This window comes from Diceros bicornis, chromosome 19, assembly GCF_020826845.1.
Source record: "Diceros bicornis minor isolate mBicDic1 chromosome 19, mDicBic1.mat.cur, whole genome shotgun sequence".
NCBI lineage: Eukaryota > Metazoa > Chordata > Mammalia > Perissodactyla > Rhinocerotidae > Diceros > Diceros bicornis.
The window spans coordinates 56,146,947-56,173,315 of NC_080758.1; positions in this window are offsets into that span (position 1 = coordinate 56,146,947).

The window sequence follows — 26,369 nt, forward strand, 5'->3', positions numbered from 1 at the left end:
ACAGGAGCTCAGAAGGTTGTGTTTGATTTAAGAAGTAAATATTTCTATGGTGTACAATGAGCTTATGGAACTGCTTGGTTTCTGATCTCCTCGAGTTCACAGGTGAGTAGGGGAGACAATATGCAGTGATGCAAATTCAAGGTGGTGACATAGGGCTGCAATATAGGTATGCAGAGACCCATGGGATGAAATAAGTGATAGCATATATGTTTGTGGGGAGGGAAGTGTCATGGACTTTTTCATAGAGGCAGTAGCATTAGTATTATATCAGACTAATGTAAGCAGATTAAATTCTTGGTGGAATTCTTAGAAATGGCAGAAACTGGCAAATTAGCCCTGCATTTAATATTCTAGGGAGCTGAGAAAAGGTTCAACGTGACTAGAACACAGACAATGTGGGTTTGGGAGTTGGGTCATGAAATAGAAGAGGGACAGAAAACCAACACTGAAGATTTTTCATACAATAATTAACATCTTGGAATTACTCAGATTTATGATATTAAACGGTGCAATGTTGAAATAACCTCAATGGTGGCATTATCTAATTTTATTTTTGTGATTGATATGAAGCTTAATTTCACAACATCTTTTGTATAATTTCAATTTATTTGAAATGTACTGAGATTGATGACATAGTCTGGCATATCGTCAATTTGGATAAAGCTTCCACGTGCACATTTGGCATGTGGTGAGTTTGGGTATATGTTCCATATGCACATCTAAAGAACACTACGTCCACTAGCTTCAATTCCTACATGCTTGGATATTAATAAATACACTTGTAAACAACCGATGATTAATGAGTAAACTATGATGGAAATTAGAATGTATTTCCAATTAAAAATATTATTCATCAAATCTGATGGGGTGGAGTTAAATCTATCCTTAAAGAGAAATGTATAATCCTAGATTATATATATTTATATATTATTGTGTATATTTAAATAAAGAAAGGTTGAATTTCTAAGTTCTAAGCATTCATCACAAACTAGAAAAAGAGCAGAAATGTAAACACAAGCAAAAGAGAAAACACAAAGTGATAAATATTAGAGGAAGTGTTAACAAAATAAAAGACAAACATCAAAAGGATAAATAAAACTAATTAGATTCTAATAAATGACAAATATGCTCAATAAAATCCTAGTACTAGTGTTCAAAAAAAGAAAAATTGCAACAAAATAATACCAAGGTAGAAAAGGGAGTAATCTGTGCAGATCACATGGAAAATATTTAACATGAAGAAAACATAAATAACATCATGTTGATACAATGAAAATTTAGAGGAAATTCACGAATTTCTGGCAAATAAAAGTTACCAAACTGCCTCAAGAAAAAATGAAAAATCTGAATATTGCCAGACCTATTACAGAAATTGAGACCATCCTTTAAAACATTTCTACAAAATTTTATTGTAAGCTATTTATTTGGTACAAAGCTGATGAATCTGCCAAAATATTCAAGAAAAAAATAATATACATCTACTCAAACTCTTCCAGAGAATAGGAAAAACTGAAAACTTTTTGACTCACTTTGAGAGACTAGATTAACATTGGTACCAAAATCTAACAAAATCATTGCAGGAAAGGAAATTACAGGCCACATTCTTTGTTGGGTTAAATTCATTTATCCTAAAAAAAAAAAATCAAATCAAATCAAGGTTCCAAATCTAGCTATATTTTATAAGAAGAACATATCATGACCAAGTTAGGTTCATGCAATGTAATTCAGTACACTAATCTCTGAAAAAAGAGAAATAATAATCTCAGTAACTGTAAGAAAAACTAGTAAAATTAAACACCTATTCATATTTTAAAACAAACAACAACAACAGAAAAAACACTTACCAAATCAGGAACAGAACGAAACTCTCTTACTCCCATACACAGTATTCACAGAATGGAACTTTATCTTACACTGATGAAAGCAAGGATAAGAGAAGAATGTTCAACATCACTGCCTCTATAAGCCGTTATGCTGGAGGTCTTGCTTGATAAAATATTGGCAGGAAAAGAAATAAAAGGAATAATTTACTTCAAAGGAAGAAGTAAAATTGATGTTATCTTCAGATGATATTATGGTATAAATGTAAAATCCATATAAATTAAGGTATTAACTGAGTTTATTGGTGGCTGAATACAAGGTTAATATAGAAAGTTTTGCTTCCATCTACCCGTCATAAGCATTCAAAATTTAAATTTAAAAAAATGACATTTACAACATCTTAAAGTATGAAGTACCTAGAAATAACTTTAATGAGACTTTCAAAAGATTTCTGTCCATTAATTTATAGAACAGCATTTAGATAAATGGAGGAAAACTGAAAGAACTGGAGGGATAAATCAAATTCGTGACTGAACAGACTCAAAATTCTACAGATATCAAAACTCTCCAAATTAATCTACAGCTTCCACAAAATTGCAGCTAAAATGCTGACCTGTTCTGTGGAAATTACAATTGATACAATTCTTATGGAAATGATAAAGGAAAAACTTAGCTAAGAAAATCTTGCAAACAATGAATAGAGTGGGAGGACTTACTCTACCTGACATCAAGTATTATAGCATCACAATAGAGGAGGTTCATCAAGAGGATAAACAAGAAAATCAACGGAACCAAATGGTGAGTTCAGATAAAAGCTGCTCATATAGGGACTCACGTATAGACGTCTGATTTACAAGGAAACACTGAAGAGGAGTGGGAAAATGAAAGCCTTTTCAATAAACCATGTTGGGTAAATTGGCTGTCTTCATGGAGAAGGCAATGACTCACCAACCCTAACTCACACCATCCACAGAAAACGTTATCAGGCAGATTGTACTTCTAAACGTGAAAAGTGAGAGAATTTAAGAGGACGTAAAGAGGAAGGAGCAATGCCCCTGTAGAAGGAAAAAGCATGTATTCATACCTGCAGGGATGAGTGGGCACGGAACACTTTCAGAACCACATGAAGATTTGGGAATCTTAAAAATCAGAGCAGAGGTAGTAGAGGTAGGCATGACCAAGGTTATACAGTCTTTTTGGTCTTCCTACGATTTTGTCGGATTTTTTAATGGAGGATAAACATGATCCCACTTACATGTAGACGTATCACTTGTGATGCAGGACAAGGGCAGGGAACCAGAGTAAAAGGATCTTATGATAACGTAGGAGAGAAGTGACTAAAATCTTAACAGAAGTGGTGGAAGTGAAATTAAGATGAAATGTTTTGTAGATCATTTTAGATGGTAGAAATGGTCTCATTTTGAAACTCCCGAGGAGTGAGGTCTATGACTTGGTCATCTCTGTTTCCCTAGTATGTAGCATATTATCTGCCTCATGGAGGTTTTCCAATAACTGCTTGCTCATTGAATGAGTAAATCTAGGCCATAGTTTACAGGGGTATAGCTCAGAGAGACAGGGAGGACGTTTGGTTTTCTGCTGAGAAAAATGTGCTTTCATGAATATGCAAGATAAATACTGAGATGGATAATAGCTTTACTTAACCATAAATAAGATGGGCAGTATTAACTGGGAATGGTTCTCTGCAGAGCATTCTGTTATTTGGTGCCTGGAGCAACAAAGGAAGACAATTGGCTAAGCTTACCCCATGCCTTCTTTGGGGGCATGCGAATGAGAGAGAATGACTGAACCTGGGCTGAGGACACTTTGCATCTCTCCCCAGACATGGATCAGTGTGTGAAGTGTCCAGATCATCAGTATGCCAACAGAGGGTGAGATTGCTGCCTCAAAAAAAGCTGTGACTTTTCTGGCTTAGGAGGACTCCTTAGGGATGGCCCTGGTGCACAGCTCTGTGCTTTTCTCTCCTCACAGCTGTGGTGCTGGGGGTCTTTGTGAAGCACCAAGACACTCCCATAGTCAAGGCCAATAATCAGACTCTCAGCTACATCTTGCTCATCTCCCTCACCCTCTGCTTCCTCTGCTCCTTACTCTTCATTGGTCGTCCCAACACAGCCACCTGCAGTCTTCAACAAATCACATTTGGAGTTGTATTTACTGTGGCAGTTTTCAGTGTCTTGGCCAAAACTATGACTGTGGCTGTGTCCTTCAAGGTCACTGCACCAAGGAGAAGGATGAGGCAGTGGTTGGTGTCAGAGGAACCTAACTTCATCTTTCCCATCTGCTCCTTTATCCAGCTGAGTCTCTGTGGAATCTGGCTGGGAACCTCTCCTCCCTTCATTGACACAGATGCACACTCTCAACACGGCCACATCTTCATCGTGTGCAACAAGGGCTCGGTCACTGCTTTCTACTGTGTCCTGGGATACCTGGGCTCCTTGGCCCTGGGTAGCTTCATTGTGGCTTTCCTGGCACGGAACCTGCCTGACACCTTTAATGAAGCCAAGTTCCTGACGTTCAGCATGCTGGTGTTCTGCAGTGTCTGGGTCACCTTCCTCCCCATCTACCACAGCACCAAGGGCAAGGTCATGGTGGCCATGGATGTCTGCTCTATCTTGGCCTCCAGTGTGGGGCTATTAGGCTGCATCTTTGCTCCCAAGTGCTACGTTATTTTCCTAAGGCCAGAGAGAAACACATCAAATGTGTTAATGAATAAAACACATTCAGCGAGAAAATAATCGAAATGTAAGTTATTTTCATAGGTCACAAGAACTTGCCTACACTTGAAAAATAAACTACGACATTTGTGCAGACCCACTTTAAGTCCCAACTAAACTTACCTTACATCTCCACTTAATTTTTTGCTTTATGTTTCTTTTGGCTTTGTGCAATTTTCCTCGGGCATTCAAATGAACAAATACAAAAACATTCATACTAATTCTCCTCTAAACTTATGTGTTAAAGATTGCAAAAATGGCCACACATTAGTCCTCTCCCACTGTCTCTTTGGTTGTACCATCCCACGTTGACTCTGGGTAAACTTGGCCTTGTAACTTGCTTTGGCCAATGGGACATTAACAAATGACATAAGCAAAGGCTTGAAAAACACTTGCTCATTGTTGGTACTTGTCCTTCTCTGGCTGCCCTTGGGAAGCCTGAGGCCATCAATATGTGAATGAGTCTAGATAGACTGCACATCTCCATCACTCCAGGTGACTTCAAGTCAACAATCAGATATGTGAGTAAGGCCGTCCTAGACCAGCCAATCCTAGCTGAGCAACCAATAGGTCCAGATCAAAATAACTGCCCAGTTAACCCACAGAATCTTGAGAAAAAGTAAACTATTCTTATTTGAAGCCACCAAATTTTAGGATGCTTTGTTATACAGCAAAAGCTAACTGATACATTATGCTACCATTTATATATGTCATCTCATTATTTGTGTAATTATCACAGATTTCTATTTCTTTATCCAATATCGTAGACTGGAATATTCTTCTCTAGATTAAGTCTCTGAAAGAAAATCAGAGACAATATCACGTTCCATTTTACTTTTTCTCCTTCCTCTTTTCAACCAGACATCTTTAAGCATATATATTAAGAATATCTTCACTAATTTTAAGATTATGGATATTCTTCTATATTGTCATCCACTACTGTTATACGCAGGGGATTTTTACTTTTAATTTTAGCCCTTATAATCCATTTGGAATGATTTACTTGTGAATAATGTTAGTTGATGGTCCAGTGTTTTATTTTACAAATGGATATCTTTTAGTCTATAAAACAAACACTACATCATTTTAAAAGTTGATTTGAAGCATATGGAATCTGAATAATGTTTGGAAACATTAAACTTATATCTTTGAAACACTGTTTTCAATCACAAGTATAGTATATCTCTCCATTTAATCAGAGCTTTTACACGCTTTGTATCTTTTTATAATCTTCTTCATATAACTAATGTGTAGTTCCAATTATTTTCACTACTCATCTTAAATAATTCATTGCTCTTATGAATGGAATAATTATTTACATGTTTAAACTAATTCTTGCTCATGTAACAGTATTTTTGATGTTTCATATAGAAATCTAGCTTCCTTACACATTACTGCATTTATTTACCAGTTCTAAACTTTATAAGTTATGTCCCACTAAAATAATAGATTTTCTCTTCTTCTCTAATTTTATTTACCTCTTATTCTGTTGATTCTCGTTTTTTCATGACTGGGCTCTCCAATGCCACACTGAATCACAGTAGTGTTTGCCAGGAGCATTTTCCTCTTCTTAAGTGTAGCGTAAACATCAGATAAATTCCTTGTCAGGGCAGAGCAGGCATCTAAGGGAGAAAAAGTAAAAACGTGAAGGGGAATCATTTCTGCCTGGAAATCAACAGACTTGCGTCTCTTGGCTGTTTGGAGCTGGAGATCTTATGACAATGTGGCCAGCTGAGAATCAGAAGATCTTTCTCTAGTCCCAGGAATTAGTCTTGGTCAAATCTCTCAACCTCTTTAGACCTCATTTTCTTCACCTGTAACATGAAGAGTTGGGCGAGTCTTTTTGAGTTCTCAAATCCAGTGACAACAAGATACCCTTCACCCAGATGCACTTGACAAAGACCAGAGAGAATTTTTAGTTTTCTTCTGCATCAACATTATTATCCATATCACCCCTTAAAGACATGTCAAATGTCTACCTTCGCATGACACTGATAAAACAGGTTCCATAACAAATCGCTGTTCATTGGGATAACAAATCTATAGTTAATTGTTTAGAGGTAAGTATAGAGATGGGCTCTGCTGGAAACAGCAATCAATGGGCCAAAAAGTCTTGCTTTATTTTACAGCAAGGCTGTGGAAACACTCCCTAATAAAACAGAATGCTGAAGTACTTAGAAAGTATGAAATAAATGGGAGCCTTGTATCCATGGTTATGAGCTAATAAGGATATGATTTTTAAAATTTTGTTAATGATGCCATTTGCCTGCTATGGGGCTGTTCTCTGGTGAGTAAAGAGCAGATGTATTCAAGGCCACTTTCATTCCTTTAATAAATATTTACTCAGCGCCTACCACTTGCTGCACGATAGCAGTCATCTACCCTGAGAGCATTTATATTCTAGTAGGGTGACACAGACCATAAACAAAAAGAGAATCTTGAGGTGATCAATAAAGTTACATATACGTCAAACTTTTTTCATTCTGGACTATTTTTCACCCTTTCCCTTCTTTGGCTGTTTACCAGAAGTCTAATCATGGACTTGAAAACCCAGAAAGCATTGGTCCCAAGTTTCTTCTCTCAACACCCTTGTTTCAAAGACATAGTGTTTATCATCTGAGAGTATGTCTCTTTAAGACTAAGTTCCTATGAATCAGCATTATTTCCTCACTTTCCTGAGAGGACAGATGTTATTATGAAGGGGAAATAAAATATCATATGGGATTTATACTTGAAATGATGTTTCCACTCTAATTGTGTTATTTAATGTGGTGTGATTTGGGGAAAGTCAGTTACTCCTTCAGAGACAGTGGTAATAATACCCTGAAAAGCATTCTATAGAGATTAAATGAAACAAAGTATGAGAAACTGCTTTGTAAATTACAAAGCAATCTATTTCAGCTTATTTTTTCTAAAAATATTTTCATTTATCCAATCCTTTTTGACTCTATGCAACCTGCCTTGACTGAGTTTTATCATTTATTCAACAATAATAATGGGTCAAAATGGTTGAATATTAGAAATTTCATATGGTTTAACTTAATTAATAGGCCATCACAATATTTAATTTGGTTATAATTACAGTTAAATTTTTCATGATGCCTTACCATATGCCAGGCACATGCTAGGCATCTGACATGTATTCACTCATTTAATCCTCACAACAATGCCATGGAGACAATACTATTAACCTCTATTGTATGGATGAGGAATATTAGAGGTTATATAATTGACCAAGGTCACACAACCGGTACCCAGGCAGTCCACCTCCAAAATCTGTTTTAGGGATCCATTAGAGGTTGTGGCGCTTACATTGTAAAAGGATCACCCTGGTTCCTGGTTGGCGAATGGATCAGAGGGTACTAAGGAAGAAAGCACATGGCTACTGAAATGATCCAGGCAAGCAATTCTGAATACAGGATTTCCTTCCTTTTTAAGGCTGAATAATATTTCATTGTATAGATGCCCTAGATTTTCTTCATCCTTTCACCCACGGATGCACAATTAGGTAGTTTCCATCTCTTGGCTATTGTGAATAATATTGCAGTGCATTTTGTCAAATAATTTCCTGGCACTTAGTGAGTTTGAAAAAATTCTTCTTATACACATTAGTTACTGTAATGAACTACCTTTCTAAATGTCTAAAGTTTAAATATTTGTCATTCTACAGAAATACCTTGCCTAATCATGATTTGTGTTGTTATCAGTTCATGAATGATCTAAGATTTTTGTACAAAAATTTGTTATAATGGCTTTTTTTGCATGTATTCAGGAACCTTGCATAATATGGGTATTCCCTGATTCTTGATTTTTAGTAGAGTTTTCTAGTAAGCCTTTAGGATAGGAAATATCTTCGTAGATGTGAGGCAGAGAGCAGAAATATAATAAAGTGATTGTTATATTTAATTATATCAAAAGAAAACTGTAGTTTTGCTAAATTGTTTTTACACAGCCTTTGCTTATTTGTAAGAGTGACACATATCATTTTATTAATGAAAAGAAAATTCAATAAACAATTTTAACATAAAACAATATCTATTGAGAACTTATATGAAAATTTTAGCAATCTGTTGTCACCAATTTCCTCATCTGCAAAATGGAGATAGATAATACCATCTTCCTTATGGGTTGCTGTGAGAAAAGTCAAGAGTAATGTATGTAAAATGCTTATCACCATGTGGGTTGGAAAGTGATGCCCCATTCATTTTTCCACCGGGATGATGACAGCTTTTTTAATGCTTGAAGTCTGTAGTTTTCAAAATACATTCTACTGTTGTAAAGTGAATCCTTTTTACAAATTCTTTGTAGAGTTAGATGATCCCTTTGGAATACAAATTCAGGCTCCCGTGTGTGTGCATATGTGTGTATGTATACGCACATCTCTCCAATAATACTTCAAACCTGATAATGAAAAGCTACCTTCCCCACTCTTGACTCTGGTTCCAAAAACAACTTCTTTAATTTTCTGGTTGAAAATCTATATTTCTAAATTAGCTACTCATACAGCTTTTTCATTTTTCAGGTTTTGACTATTTATAGTTTCTTTCTTCTCTGAAAAAAATCAGCATGAAGAGTTCTTACATATGTTAAAAACATAATTCCCCTTGCCCAATATAACTATTTAATGAATTAGGATAACTCAAAATTCGATGTCCTCTGTTTTATGACATAAGTGTTTACAATTTTATAGCAGATGAATCTTATCCAGAGATGTGCTACGTCAGATAGTATGAATACATTTTCTTTCTCACTTTTTCCTTTGACCTTTTAAATGGTAAAATTCTCTTGTTTCTTTGTTGTCTTCCTATGGATTCATCACTGGTTCATCTCCTTCCACCAAAAAATTAAATCTCTTCTCATTAACTTATGATGCATGAGACAATTCATGGGCTTCAGGTTTTGCTTGGGGACATCCCTCTTGGGCTTGAACATATACACGGTCCCACATATACGCAGTATGTCTGGAAGGATAGAGGAGGAAAGGATGTTTATCTCTGTGCAAAAGTACCGGGAGACAGTGGTAGAGTGAGAATATTTTATTGACTTTGCACCACTCTTTGAAGTTTTCGTATACGTGCACCTACGACGTGGGCCTACCTCCCCCCAGATTTTTAAAATTAAAATAGCGTTATATCCTTATCTACTGGCTTGGAACATCAAGTTGTAGACAAATGTGAATATATGATCCAATTTTTTAACGAAATTGAGAACAGCAAACGCACAAAAAATTTAGAATTCTAAATATGGGCACATCATTCTATGAGGCTGTGTAAAGGTGGGGAAAGGAATGAAGAACAGCTGTTCAACATCCAGCTACCTGTACAGTCTAGGGGTCCACAGAAAGCCTCGCCTCCAGCCCCGCCCCTGGAGCTGATTTCCTCCCCCTGTGAAGTCTGCCTGAATTATTCCAGCCACACGCCCGCCTCTTCCCGCCCCTGGAACTGGTCTCCGCCCACAACGTTCGGGCCTGGCTCAGCCCACAGCCTGGTCCACGCCCACAGCCTGGTCCCGGCTCATTGCCCCTCCGGGAGCCTTGTTCCCGCCCACAGAAGCGCCTCCCCAGCCTGCTGTCACTCACAGCCTTGTCCCCGCCCACAGCCGGCCCCTAGAACTGGTTCCCGCACACAGCCCCGCCCTAGATTTTGTCCCTGTCCCTGGAGCTGACCCAGACCGCTTTCCAGCTTCTCACTCACTCTAGAAACTAGACACCTACCCCGAGGTTGTGGTGCGTGGCCTCGCCTCGCCCGCCGCCTCAACCAGCATTCCCCAAACGTTCGTCCTCCCCGAACGTCCGCCTGAGACCGGAACCGGAAGCGCGTGCGGCGCCGTGGATGGAGCGGGCGTTCTGCAAGGTGTGTTCCGTCTTCTCGGAGCGGACCGCATTCCCGTGGATGTTCGCCCGAAGGGGCGGAGCGCGGTGAGCGGTGGGCGGTCCCGGCTCCAGTCACGGTCCACGGAGGGGCATGGGCCAGGTGCAGCCCCGCCGGGGCCCGGCTTCCCTCCGTCCTCCCGGAGCCCCATTTCCCCTGGGCTGTTTGCTCAGGGCGCCCGAGGCTGCTGTTCCTCCTGGCTCCAGGCGCCGCCGTCCCCTCTTCAGAGTCCCCGTCATCGTCCTCCGTGTGATTTTGTCCCCAGAGGGCTTATCCGCATCTGCAGACGGTGTTTGTGTTGTTACAAATGGGGCGCTCCTGGCATCTAGAGGGGGGGGCAGGGATGCTGCTCAGCGTCCTCCAGGGCCCAGGACAGCCTGACAGAGAATTATCCAGCCCCAAATGTCAGTGATGCCGAGGTTGGGAAACCTGCTCCAGGGTCTGAAAATCTCCCGAGCCCTGAATGAAGTGTGGAAATTGTTGACAAGTCAGCGAGTCACTTACAGGGTCCCTAAATGACAAGCTTGTTTAAAGGGTCCAGAGTCACCAAAAAGTCTCTGTCCAGCCAAGTGAGTTGAGCGACTCAAGTGCACACAGCACGAAGCTGCTTTCTCCCCTCTCTGGGAGCAGCAGGTGGCTGGATAGGAATCGGGAAAATCCAGTCACAACCAACGGTTACAGTTAAATCAGTAAATACGAAAAAGAAAAGTGAATGGGGTGAACTTTCCATCCAACACCCTATAAAAGGCCTCAAAAGCTTGTTTGTGCTTTTTTTTCCCCCCTCAGACACAAGAAGCATCCGTGGAGATCAAGTTTGAGGTGAAACCAGGCTGAGGGTCCACCTGTCCTCGCTGATCCATGGATTTCTGTGTGACCAGGTGAGTACCCTGTGGACCTGGTACCAACAGGTTCCGGCAGCCTCCGTTGTGCAGAAGACCTGCCAGTGGGCTTTCCTGGGCTCAGGTTCTCACCACAGGGAGTCATTGAGAGTGAGGGTATCTTGAGAAATATTATTGATGTTGGATGGATGGAAATATGGTAAGCTGTGTGTGGTTCTGTGTGGTAAATATTTCAGTAAGTACAGTTATATGCAAGTAAAAACACATGAAACAAACGTAAATAACTGCAAATGTGTATTATAGAAGAAAATATAGATTTACTTGCATTGCATAATACTCAAAAGTCAGGATTTATATATAATATAAATACAGAAATGTTTTGCATGTGTATCTAGTATTAGAAGACATCCCATGAAATATTAGCAGGGATACTCAACAACATTCCTTAGACCCATTCAATTTGAGTTCTAAAGTCCTATAAATCATCCACAAAAATTTGAAATAAAGGAGCATTCAGGGAAAAAGATGATTTGAACTTCTTTGTATTAATAACAAATTTAAAATTGAATTTGCCAGTAGCCAGATTTATTTTGAGCATTTTTTTTCTTTATGACATTTCAAATCATTTGGAGGAGTACTAAACAACACTGTAGATTGAAGGGAAGGGCGCTAGTCTCCAAAAAGACTGTCCTCACCACCTTGCCTTTTAAAGGGAATTAACTTTGTTTTTGAAACTTTTCTGAAATAACGGTCTGATGATTCACGTTGCAGAGAATCTTGTTAAGTAATTTTGTATTTAGTTGTTGGCCTCTACTAATTGTGTGTGTATGTGTGTGTGCCTTTTTCATTCTAGCTTTCCTGTGATGTTCTTGAGGGGAATGTGTGCTTGTCATGCAATAGATAGTCTTTGAGTGTATAATTTATGGTGACCAACCATCCTCGTTTATTCAGGACAGTGGGGTTTTCCAGGACACAGGACGTTTAGTGTTCAAACCAGGGCAGTCCTAGACAAACCGGGATGGTTCCTCATCTCATGAGCCAGGCCCTGGGACACATGCATGGGGACCTGGAGAACCAGAGAGACCTTGTCCCACCTCCATGGAATTTATATTGTATTTGGGAATTTGGATTTTGAAAAGTTAATGATAAGAGTGATGTGGGAGTTTGGCACAAGGGGAATCAACATGAGCGGGCAGAGAAGCCCTCTTGAGAAGGACTGATATTTAGCTTGAGAGCTGGAGTTGGGACTGGATTTAGCTGGTCGGAGGGTTAGACTGGAGTGAGGGTGTGGGAGTGTGTTCAAGAGAGCGTTTCAGGCAGAGGGACCCGCATGAGGACACCCCTGAAGCAGAGAGCCTGGTGTGTCCATGAACTGAGAACAGGGATGGCCGAGCCGAGTCAACTCAGGGGGAGCGGTGTGAGCCACACTTGCGAGGGGAGGACAGGCAGGACCAGATCAGGGGTGACTTGGGACTCTGTTCTAAGACCAGTGGGAAGACTCTGGAGAGATGCGAGTAGAAGGATGATGTGATTAGCGTTTGGTCTAAGCACGTGGGTTAAAATGGACTTCATGGTTAAGAATGAAGACTTAGTAGGCAAGATGGGAGGTGCTGGGAATAAGATTAGGAATAAGATGATTGTTCCCTAGGCCTGGGTGATGGCTGTGGAGTAGGAAAGAAGTAGAAAGAAAAGACCTTGGAATGTAGAACCGAGAGAACATAACGGTACTTTCTTGCCTGCATGTGTCAGATGGCACAGGGCACTGACTGTTCTCGCTGCTGTCCGTGCAGACCTGCAGGCACCCCCTCACACAGGTCTGTGTGTTCACCCCTCTTTGCCACTCACAGGCCCCCCTCCACATCCTAAAAGAAGCCAGGCCTTACTTGTGAGGGGGGTGTCTCACACGGGAGACACCTAGGAGAGACCCTGCAGGCATCAGAGCAGCCCCTTCAGCATCTCCATCAGCCTCCTCCCTTCCCCTCTCTCGCTATCCACACCCAGAATGACCCTGCTCAGTATTCCACATCCCCATGATCTTCCTCACCCAGGCTTGAGAAGGATGGGGCAGCCACTGGGGTGGACATGATCTGCACCTTCCACTCTGACCTCCACAGGTCCCGGGCTGGACAGAGAGGGCTTCTACTGGAAGCTGAGCCATGAGACCCAGTGTGTCACCCACCTGGGCGCCTTCACCCTGGACGGGGACAGCCTCTACGTCGGTGGTGAGGGGCTGTGCTACAGCCACACTCTCTCTCCCAGTCGGAGTTCTGTGTTCCCTCCGTTGCTCTAAAGTGAGCTATGATCCATCTCTCTATCCTCCTGGTCTGGGTTCAGTCTTCTCATCACTGTGTGATCACTGGGTCCAGCCATCTTCCATCTCGTTGCCTTCCCCCTGAACACCCCTCCACTCGTCCCCGCTGCTTTCCCCTCTGCTTTTCCCACAAAGGTCCCTACATCCTTCCTCTCCCTTAATTCTTTATGTTCACCCCAACTCTTGCTCAGCTCCTCTCGCCTTCTCTCCACAGGTTACACCTATGGAGCCGTGGCCCCGACTACCACCAATGAGTATTCCTGGCCCTGATCTCCTGTGTCCCGTCTGCATTTGGGGTTGGGGAGCACTTGTTCTCCTTCACCTGCTGTCCTTGGTGAGGGAAGCACCTGGAAGGGCCCTAAATCATCCCTTCTCTCCCGCCCAGGTTCTGGTGGAGAGTCCCAGCCCAGTGTGAGAAAGCCTTAGACACAAACATGTTCTCCACCACATTCTGACCCCACGTGGTTTTCACTTTAATTCTCCTAAAGCCCCCCCCTTGGTCCTCCTTTTCCAGGTATCCTATCCATCTGCCCATTTTTCTGCCTGTCTATCTGTCTCTCCTCCAAGTTCAGTCTCTCTTGTTCACCTATCTCTCTCTCTTGGGCTCCTCTCACCAACAGGCTTGCTCGTCCCTCTGCTCACACAGTCACCCGTCCCCTCACTCTCATTTATGCTTCATCTGTGAATGGTGGTCCTGAGACAGCCAGTGCTGGAGCCCGTGTGAGCCTGGAGGCTCCTCCCACTCTGTCCCTCCCTGCTGACAGCCCTCTCCACAGCTCCCGAGCCGGCCACCACGTCCCTGCATACTTGATCATCGCCTGTGCCACCAGAAGCCACCACAGGTATCTGGGGGCCCCTTTTCCTTCCCAAGAGAAGCTCTCTGGCCCCACTCCCCCACGAGCCAGTTGTGATCCAGGAGCTGGGAAGCCAGGGTGTGAAATTCTGGTTTTAGAGCAATCATGCTGATCACAAAGATTATACCAACGATTCAGTCTGAGGCCAGCCCTCAGAGAGCCCCTAGTCTTGTGAAATTAACACACCATTATAATACAATGTGGGATATTTTGGGGAGAGGCACCTGGCATAATTTTGAGGGGAAGAGCTTGCTAGAGAAAGTTACACAAGAATGAAGACTTTAAGAATGAGTAGGAGGGTACCTGGCAAATAGAGGATGAAGGGTTTTCCTGGCAGAGAGGATTCCATGAGCAAAGGCTCCGGCCAGAAACAACATGCCCTATGGGGAGAATTGAAACGAATTTGGGTTGCAAGAAGCATAATGTTTAACCTGCAGAAGATGAATAAAATGAGACTGAAAGGTCAGCAGGAGCCAGATTGAGTAGAGCCTTGAGTGCCAGGTCAATAAGGTTGAACTAAACACTGAAGGCCATAGGGAGCCATGGGTGGTACTAGAGCAGTGGTGGCCCTAGTGAGGTATTCATTTCAGAAAGATTCTTCTAGTAGTCCACGTAGAACATCATTTAGACAGAGCATCGAGTGAGTCTGCTGGGGTGTTGGTCCGGGTGAAGGAAGTTAAGACCTGAGCTAGGACAGGGATGGAGAGAGGGAGTGTATGTGAGGACCAGTGTGCAAGGTGAATGGGTGTTACTGGGAGGGAGGAGGAGCTGAGCAGATATGCTGGTTCTGACTTGGGTGACCACACGGGTGGGTGGTGGTGCCACTGGGACAGAAGACGACAGATTATAATGAGTACAGGACTCTGGTGTGGTCTCAGGCCAGCTTTCAGAGATGGCCATCGCTCTCCCTCTCGTCTTGCAGCTTTGGGGCACAACCTGAAGACCCTCACAGTCAATGTCACCATCTCCACCCTTCGGTATTCATCACACATGAGCAACGGCTCAGCCACGTTCAACTCCACTGAGAGGCTCCTGCAGATCCTGGTGAGACCCTGGTCCCAGCAGCTCCTGGTGGGTTAATTCCCACCCAGCCCCTCCCCCAACCCCTGTCCCTCCTGCTCCTCCTCCTCCTCCTTCCTCCCCAGCTGGATCCTTGTTTAAGAAGAGCAGCCTGGGTCCCTTCTACTCGAGTTGCAGACTGGTCTCCCTCAGGTGAGACCCTCCCCTGAGCATTTGCCCCTAATGACCACTTTTGTGACCACCCCTCTCTGTCTCCCCACTGTCCTCCCATTTCTTCCTTCCTGGTCTGGCCCCCACCCCCAGAGCTTTCAGGACCTCTCTCTAGAGTCCCCACATCCCTCTCTCCCCAGGCCTGAGAAGGATGGGCCAGCCACCAGTGTGGACGCTGTCTGCACCCACCACACTGACCCCGTGGGCCACCATGCCTCTGTGCAGGGAGCTGAGAATCTCCACCTGTCTGCTCTTCCTCTCGGTGGCTCCAGGCTCTGCAGCCTGGAGTTTATCCATCAAGAAAGAGCACCAGCTACATTTCTACATCATCAGCTGGAACCTCAACAACTCGGAGCCCACATCCTCGGAGTACACTGCCCTGCTGAGGGACACCCAGGACCAGGTGGGGTTTCCCTCTCCCGTCTCTCCTTGCCCTGAGGGCACCGTCATTCCTCTGTCTGACTTATATCTGTTGTGTGATTGTTTCAACCCTTCACTTTCCCTGCATGTCTGGGTTCTCTCAGTGTCCAGATGTGATGTCCTAGCTGCCTTCCCCATTTCTCGCATGGGTAAACTGAAGCTCAGAAAGGGGAGTATTGTGCCAAAGGTCACACAGTGAGTTAGGGGCAGAGCCAGGATTAGAAGTCAGGTCTCCCTTGCCCCAAGGTCTATGATCTTTCACTGGCTCCAGTGGCCCCCTGCGTCCCCGGGAGACCTCCACCTCACCCACTCTCCCTCATGTTTGTTCTAGGTCACCAAGCTCTACAGAGGCAGCCAGCTTTGAGACATATTTCATTCCTGCCTGGTCACCGACTTGATGTAGGTTGAGGAGATTGGAAGCATTGGCTGAGCTGGTGGCTGATGACTCTGAGCTCCCGTGACACATCATTGATCTGGAAGTCACTTACATCGTGACCATTCTGCCCCACATCCCTGTCAGCTAATCCTAACATCTCCTTCCATAGGTTTTGGGGGGATGAGGAAAGCATTAACGTTTAGTGTCACCAACCTCCAGCATCCTCCTCCTCCTCCTCTTCTGGAGACTTTCAACAAATATCAGCAGTCTAACTGTGCTCTCCAAAGGTCTAGCCACTAAACACATGGGGCAATTTAAATTTTTTATACACCTATTAGGATACGATTGACATATTATGTGTGGGGAGGAGTGTATTTTTTAGGTTTTTCTATATACAATATCTTCTCATCTGCAAAACAAATAGTTTTACCTCTTCCCTTCCAATCTGGGTTTCTTTATTCCTTTTTCTTGCCTAATTGCCCTCATTAGAACCTCTAGTACCTGTGATTAACATACGAGATATGGGAAGAATCATTGTCTTGTCCCTGGCCTTAGGGGGAAATTTTCAGTCTTTCACCATTGAATATGGTGTTAGCCGTGGGTTTTTCATCGATGCTGTTTATAGGTTGAGAAAGTTTTTTTCTATTCCTAATTTGTTGAGTGTTTTCTTTTTTAGACATGAAGGGCGTTGTATTTTGTGAAATTCTTTTCTGTATATGTGATGGAGATTGCATGGTATTGGCCCGTATTCTATTAATATTGTGTAATACATAACCAAGTTTTCAGATATTAAGCTAACCCTTCAACTAGAGGTGAGAGATTAAGATGTTCTCAAGTCTTTCCTGGGCGTGCCACAGCCCTGAGCACTTGTGGCCTTCTAGATGCCCGCAAATACACTGGAGCTTTTCAAAGCCCCCTGTGGACATCTCATTCCCCCAATTTTTCTTCTAAGTTTTTGGCTCACCTCTTGCCTGTCTCAGCTGGTATCACTCCCTCAGGCAACTACAATAGAAAACAATTAGCCCTGAATATTTTTATCAAGTGTCCTGGGGACAGACTTTCCACCCTGGGCAAGCTCTGAGTCAAGTAACGTCAAACCCTGAACATGGGGCTTTTTCGGGGAGCTGCCAGGCAGGTCAGCTAGTGAGAGTTCGATGGGGATGGGTCTTTTCAGAGCTCCAAACCCATTATGGCTGCTGGGCTGCTGGTTGTCTCAGCTACCATGGTTCTGAGACTGATGGCTTTCAAAGTTATGGAGGATATTGTGAGAGCAGGATGGGATAGTGCAAGTTATAGTGCCACAAAGTTTGCTCCCTTTATCAAGATTCCACCATGTTTCTTCACTAAACCCTCCTCAGATTCTTACAAGCCGTTGATTAATTTCTAGACTTCTGAAAAGTTGATTTTGACCATTTTTACCAGTGTTCTCATTGTTTTTATGCATTTGCAGAAGTCCTTTCTCAAATGTTTCAAAAATGTTCTCCCTGTGGTTATTTATTTATAAATTAATTACTTAAAATTAAATTACATGAGAAATTCAGTTCCTCACTCACACACACTAGCCACATTTTAAGTGCTCGATAACAACATGGGGCTAATAATGAGTGTATTCGTTAGTGCAGACAAATGTTTACATTATTGTAGAAAGTTATCTTGGACAGGACCCAGAAGAAGGGAATCTAGAATCAGGGTAGAATTCTAGACACTCTTGTTCATCCCTTGTGGCCTTCCAGTTCTGTCCCCCACAGTAACCACACTGGAGTGGACTCCCTGTGTACCTTGTCGCCTTGGCACAGAGACTGGACAGAGTTGCCATCTATGAGGAATTCTTGCAGCTGACCAAGAATGGACCAAGCTGCAGAACTTGACTCTGGACAGGAAGAGTGTCCTTGGGGATGGTAAGGCTCCCTGGTCATTGTGAAAGGAAGTGAGGCTTTTCTGGGGACTCTGGATGCCTGGGGCTGAGAGAGCATTGACCTTTCTCAGGCTGGCAGGAGGTGGCATAGTCCCCCAGTCTTTACCCACCATTGAGAGAGAGAAAAGGACACCAGTGTGATATAAGAGGCCGTCACCTTCTCCTAGACAGCTCTGTGACCTCAAGCTAGTCACCTCCCCTCTCTGGACTTTTGTTTCCTTATCTCTGCACTGTAAGCCACTGGGCCAGATGGTCAGTGAGGGCCTCCAGCTGTGTGTGAAGCAGACTTACAGGTTTGGGGGTCATGTGGTTTCTGATCCACAGGCTATAGTTTGCCAAGTCCCACGCTAGATGAGCACCAATGCGCTAGAACTTTCTGCAGTGGTGGAATGTTCTATATCTGTGCTCTCCAATGCATAGCCATATGTGGCTGTTGAGTACTCGAAGGATGATATTGTGACTGCTCTTTATTGTTACTGATTTTTAGTGTTACTGAGGTACTAGATTTTTTTATTTTATTTAACTAAAATTAATTTTAATTCAAAACGAGACTTGTTGCTGATCCATATCAGACAGCACACCTCTAAGAGTTTGTCTAGATAGAGGTACAAGTAGGGGGACCTGCACCCCTCCCCCCATGCCCACTGGGTGCTGTGTGTCCTCCCCTCCTGGAGTTTATGTTGTAGCTGGCAATAACAAGAATAGAGAATTGAAACTTATCAATTATTCGATGTGAGCAAACTCATATTTGGAGGCGGTAATCAGAGAAGACTTCCTGCAGGATATTACATTGTAGGTTAATCCTAGAAAATGAATATTAAGCAAATAGATAAAGGAGAAGTGGATGATATGTTTCTAGGCATGGAAGAACACTTGAGTGGGATTTTACAAATTTAGAGAGATCCCATAGGCTTGCCAACTGTGATGACCCATTCTCCCCCCGACCGTCATAAGAAAGTCCAGCCCAAATTCAGTCCTCTGTGCCCAGAGGTATGAATTTGGTTTAATTTATTACACTTTTGTTCTGTGATAATGGTCTTGGATTTTGTAGCAAAGTGTGCTCACTTTTTAGAGATGGAAACTAAAATGGGGTGAAACATCATGATGTCTACTTGACTTTAATATTTCATTGAAAACATGGGATGAATCAAGGGTGGCAAGTGTTAATAGTTTATACATTGATGAAATATTGTTTTAATTGGATGGACTATACATTGTTAAATCTAGATGATGGATGTTTATGAGACTGTTGCCTTTATTTTTCTGTGTCTAAAAAGTTTTATTTAAAAGAGTGAAACACACTCACATGCATTCTCCATTTCATTCACTTCCAGAATATTCTCCCAATAGAGATGACACCTTGACTGAGAAGCCTGGTAAACCTGCAGGAAGCCCCAGCCCATGGTAGGGGACGAGTGTCTTGATGCTGTGTCTCATCGAAGAGAACCATGCGCACAGTGTCTTGGATGATGAAGAATGTTGGCCAACCCTTGTCAAGGAGGGTTGAGACACAGTGGGGTCACCAGGAGCCCTGGGGCGATGAAAGGACGTGGCTCACCCCACCACTTGTCTCCCCAGACCTCCCGTTCTGGGCCCTCATCCTCATCTGCTTGGCAGGACTCCTGGTGCTCATCACAGGCCTGATCTGCTGTCTCCTGGTAAGCCATGACGTGTTGCTGGTCTTCTTACTATTGCGTTGTAAGAGCTATTTATATATTATAAATACACATCCTTTTCTAGGGATATGTTTTGCAGATGTTTTCTCCCAGTCTGTGTGTGGCTTGCCTTCTCCTTCACAACATGAGTCATTGGGGAAATGTAAGTGACAGTCATCATGAGATTCCACCACACTTGAGAATGGCTAAAATTAAAAAAACTGACTATAGCAAATGTTGTTGAAGATGTCAAGTCACTGAAACTCTCAGTGCTGGTGAAAAATAGCTTGGATTCGTCTTTAATAATTACATACGTCTACCCAGCCATTCCTCTCCTAGGAATCCATCTAAGGGAAATAACACATATGTCTATACACAGACTTGTACACACATGTTGATAACAACCTATTTATAGTAGACAAAAACGGAAAACAACCCAAACGTCCATCTACTAGTGAATGGATACACAAAGTGTGGTATATCCCCACAGTGGAGTACTATTCAACCATAAAAAGGAATGAATGATTTTTTTTCTTTTTTAATTATTTTATTGAAGTTATAAAGGGTTTTAACATTGTGTAATTTCGGGTGTCCATTATTATTTGTGATTTTCTGTATAGACGGCATCGTGCTTACCACCAGTAGTCTGACTTTTATCCATACCATGCACCTGTACCCCTTTAACTTTTTCACTCAACCCCCAGCCCCCTTCCCCTCTGGTAAGCACTAATCTGTTCTCTTTATCCCTGTGTATGTTTATCTTCTACATATGAGTGAAATTATGCATATTTCTTTGTCTGGCTTATTTCATTTAACATCACACCCTAAGGTCCATCCAGGTTTTGCAAACAGGATGATCTTGTTTTTTTTTTCTGGCTGAGTAGTATTCCATTGTATATAAGACATACCACATGTTCTTTATCCATTCATCTGTAGCAGGGCACTTGGGGTGCTTCCATGTCTTGGCTATAGTGAATAATGCCATAGTGAACACAGGGGTGCGTAAATCTCTTTGAATTGTTGATTTCAACTTCTTTGGATAAATACCCAGTAGTGGGATAGCTGGAAGGTATGGTATTTCTATTTTTAATTTTTTGAGAAATCTCCATACTGTTTTCCCTGGTGGCTGCACCAGTTTGCATTCCCACCAGCAGTGTGTGAGGGTGCTCTTTTCTCCTTATCCTCTCCAACATTTGTTATTTTTTGTCTTGGGAGTTATAGCCATTCTGACAGGTGTAAGGTGATCTCTCATTGTAGTATTGATTTGAATATCCCTAATAATTAATGATGTTATACATCTTTTCATGTGCCTGTTGGGCTTCTGTATATATTCTTTGGAAAAATGTCTATTCATATCCTCTGCCCATTTTTAGATTGGATTATCTTTTTTGTTGTTGTTGAGTGTATGAGTTGTTTATATATTTTGGAGATTAACCCCTTCTCAGATAGATGATTTGCAAATATTTTCTCCCAGTTCGTGGGTTGTCTTTTCGTTTTTTTTTTTTTTTTTGAGGAAGATCAACCCTGAGCTAACATCCGTGCTAATCCTCCTCTTTTTTCCTGAGGAAGACCAGCTCTGAGCTAACATCTATTGCTAATCCTCCTCCTTTATTTTTTCCCCAAAGTCCCAGTTGATAGTTGTATGTCATAGTTGCACATCCTTCTAGTTGCTGTATGTGGGATGTGGCCTCAGCATGGCCAGACAAGCGGTGCATCTGTGTGCGTCTGGGATCCGAACCTGGGCCGTCAGTAGCGGAGCTTGCGCAGTTAACCACTAAGCCACGGGGCTGGCCCTGTCTTTTCGTTTTGTTCATCGTTTTCTTTGCCTTGCAGAAGTCTTTTAGTCTCATGTAGTCCCATTTGTATATTTTTTCTTTTCTTTCCCTTGCCTGAGTAGACATGGTATTGGGAAGGGTGCAGCTAAGACCAATGTCAAAGACTGTACTGCGTATGTTTTCTTCTAGGAGTTTTATTATATCAAGTGTTAGATTCAAGTCTTTTATCCATTTTGAGTTAATTTTTGTGTATGGTGGAAGATAATGATCTACTTTCATTCATTTGCATGTGGCTGTCCAGTTTTCCCAACAGCGTTTATTGAAGAGACTTTCCTTTCTCCATTGTATGATCTTGGCTCCTTTGTCAGAGATTAACTGACCACAGATGTGTGGTTTGTTTTCTGGGCTTTCAGTTCTGCTCCATTGATCTATGAGTCTGTTTTTGTGCCAGTACCATGCCATTTTGATTACTATAGCTATGTAATATATTTTCAAGTTAGGATTGTGATGCCTCCAGCTTTGTTCTTTCTTCTCAGTATTTCTTTGGCTATTTGAGGTCTTTTGTTATTCCATATATATTTTAGGATTCTGTGTTCTGTTTCTATGAAGAATGTCATTGGGATTCTGATTGGGATTGCTTTGAATCTGTAGATTACTTTAGGTAATATGGGCATTTTAACTGTGTTTATTCTTCCAATCCATGTGCATGGAATATCTTCCCATTACTTCAGGTCATCATTGATTTCTTTCAATAATGTTGTCGGGGGAAGAGGGAGAATCTCCCTCTGCCCTTTCCCTTAAGGTTCTTCTGGCTGGCCAAATAATCAACAAGACAGGTTAGCAGGAGAAAATAATACCAAGTTTAATAACATGTATACATGGGAGAAAGCAGGGACACTGCGTTTCTCAACACAATAGCAGAAATTCTCGTCTTAAATATCATTTTCAGCCAATGACAAAGGAGGATTTTGGGGGTGGGGGGAGTCAGTTACAGGAGATTACCACTAAAGCACAGTAAACAAGAGTAAGGTTTATTATACAGCCCCAAGGCCTCATCTTCCACATTGATAAGTTACTAGAAATGAGCTCACCCCCCCTTTTTCTCAATACAGAGAGGGAGATACCTTTACAAATGGAGACTTCCCTTGTAAAGGATTGTCTGACAACTCCTCGCAGGGCCATCCAAAGAATGTGGCCAGAGAGACAGGATTCCCGATAAGATGGGCTTGTTGGTGCCTTTTCTATTGTAACCTCTATCCTAAATTATCTTTTATAGCAGTCATGATAATAACCCCTTCCTAAAACAGATTTTTTGGTTTTAAATTCTTTAGGCAGTTTGGGAGGGGAAACTCAAATATTTTTCCTGAGCTCTCTGAGTCCTTATTGTCTTCAGCTCGAAATAATCCGCATACCAGAGTGGTGCTTCCTGGGGCAGCTTGCCCTGAGCACCATCAGTTCCCTCCTCTGAAACTTCCCTAGAAGTTTCACATATTAAAAGCCGAGCTGGTGACTGTGGAGAGAGAAATCGTGTTAGTATCCGAGTGATAAGAAGTCTGCAAAGAGAGAAAAGAACGTAGATTAGAATGAGGATGAACAGGCAGAAAAGAACAAATCGGAGCACATTTCCCCACATTCCATTAAACCAGTCCCCCAATCCTGGAAATAAGTCAGTCCAATAAAATGTGTGAGCTTCGTTTATCTGATGAAAAATGTCAATCTTCTCTTTTAATAGATTTAAGTTAGATATTACTTGACCTGTTTGATTCACATAAAAGCAACATTTTTCTCCAAAGATTGCGCATGCTCCTCCTTGCTGAGCAGTGAGTATGTCCAGAGCACGTCGATTTTGGAGCACCACAGATGCTAGGCTGTTAATCTCTGACTGGAGTATGTTTAAGGTTTGCATGGTGGTGTTGAACTCTTGTTCCATTACCATAGAGAGATTTAATATTGCTTTCTCTAACTCATAATCTCCAAAGCCGGGGAATAGGACTCTCAAGGCTGAAAAGAACTTGGAGTTGTGATACACAAGTGGATTTTCCACGATTTCTCGACTGGCACGTTTATGTGGCACAATCTTATGAACAAACGAACCCAAGTTTGTAATTTGGCTAGCATTTAAGGTGGAGTGTTTGGTGACAGAAGGAGCCAGGTATCCAAGTCCGCATCGTCCTGACCAATTAGGTGGGAATCCTTTATACACTTTGTTGCCGCATAAAATGAAAAGACCAGTGTAGTTTAAAGACAAGGTTAGAATTGAATCTGTAGTTCCCAGGATCTGGACTATTTCATGATCTGTGCCACTTGCACTATTACTACCTAAACATCTCCATTTCCCATGAGCTCCTGTCAGTCTGCGAGAACAGAATAGATTGTGGAATAGCTGGTACAGGAGGCCTGCAGTCTGATTTTGGCAGCTATAAAGCCTGGTCTTGTCACCTGACCAGGTGAGTCCAGATTTTTGATCCACCCATATATAGTCTGTGGCATTGGGCAGCTTAACCATGCGGATAGCTGCTATACCCCAAGTTGCACACGGGTGGCTCGTAAGCCATCCAGAGCACTTGGTGATTTGGCAAATGTTTGTGCCAGAGGGAGTAGTGATAGAGTCACTTACAATTCCCTTGAGAGTTCTGAAGATGCCACCTGCGGAATCAAACCACAGAGTTTGACTGCAATATTGTCTCGGTATATCACCCAGGAAAGGTCCAGTGCCATGTTTACTTTCAATGCAGAGGGAAAAACTTTCACTTATTATTTGTGCTTGGGCAAGGGACAGTCCTTGACCTTCTAAGTAATCTTTCTGGGGCCCAAGTGACTCACCAGGAGAAGAAGCAGAGTGAAGTTTCCCTTGTTGCGGATACCATACGCTGTTATTCATCCATTTTCCATACTTAGTCTACCAGGTGTTCATATCAGCAGGAACAAAGACTAGTTCAGGTTCTTTTGCACTATCTAGCTGTTGACATAACCAACAGTCAGATTGATTAGTTAGCGTGGCTAGGGCTTGGTAAACTGGCATAAGGGGGTGTTTGGTCTGTGCCCGACCTGTTGAAAAGGAGAGGGTTAGTAAAAGCAAGACACAGATCGTAAAAGAGCCCATAGCGGAGACTTAGAGAGGGGAAGAGGGACAGATAGAGACCAGCACTCTCCAGTCAGCTTTCTATTAAATGATTAAAAAAAAATATATATATATATATATATATCCACTAATAGTTTGTGTGTGTGAGTGTGTATATATATAGGGAGTTTTGAAGCAAGGGGGAGGAAATGGGTCAAAGTAGGTTTTCTTGATCCGTGATCTTGGGAAAAGCTGTCTACTTCGTGATGTCGGCTGCTTCTGGGGCCTGGGTTTTGGCCCTCGAAATCCTTAGTTTAAGGTCTCCTGTGGGGATTATCTCCCAGTTGTCTTGAGAGCGATGTTCTGGGTCTATTTTGGCGTGGCTCGCATGGATCCAGGAAGATTTTTCTTTTATTTTGATGGCAGTGCAGGTCGTCAGTAAAACTTCATAAGGTCCTTCCCAGTGAGGTGACAGTGCGTGTTTTTTTCTAAAGACCTTGATGTACACCAGGTCTCCTGGTCGAAAGGGATGGTAAGACTTGTCAGAAGGTGGTGGCCATGCCTCTTTTACCTGTTGACGATATGCTTCAAGTATACTAGTTAATTTTTGTATATAACAAGTCATAGCATCAAATTGTTCACTTAAGTTCCCATAATATTCATTTAATCCAGGAATTGAAGGTTTAGAGACGCCAGTAGGCATCGGACGTCCAAAAACTATTTCAAAAGGAGTCAGTCCATGCCTTCTATTTGGAGTATTTTGAATCTTCATAAGGGCCAAGGGCAGAGCCTCTGGCCATTTAAGTCCAGTTTCTTGACAGACTTTTCCTAGAGTTCTTTTTATATCTAGATTTTTACGTTCCACTTGCCCTGATGACTGAGGGTGATATGGGGTATGAAATTTTAATGAATACCCAGAGTTTTTGCAAGCAAGTGGTTTATCTCTGCTGTAAAATGAGTTCCTTGGTCTGATTCAATCCATAAAGGAATGCCAAAGCGAGGAATAACTTCAGTTATTAATTTCTTTACCACTGTTGTGGCATCTGCATGTCTGGTCGGATAGCATTCAGTCCATCCACTAAACATGCAGACAATAACCAAACAGTGAGAGTAAGCTAAAGCTGAAGGCATGTCTATAAAATCCATTTGGAGTGCCGCAAAAGGCAGCGTGGGCCTGGGAGGACTTCCTGGATCACACTGATTTCTCCCAGAGACTTGGTAAGATTTGCAAGTTGTGCACTGGGAGGGGATTTGGTCAGAAATGTTATGGATGCCAGGGCAAAACCAATCGTCTTTTAGTTCCTTAACTATCCCCCGTTTGCACATATGTCCCATTTGGTGGGAGATAAGTGTAAGCCAAAAAGTCAAAAGAAAAGGAGCTACTGGAAGTCCATTTGGTCCAATGTATAATCCATCTGATAATTGTTTGGCACCCTTTTGTATCCAATTGTCTTTTTCAGATTGTGGGGCATTTGCCTAATAGTTAATAACATCAGTCAGGGATAAAGGC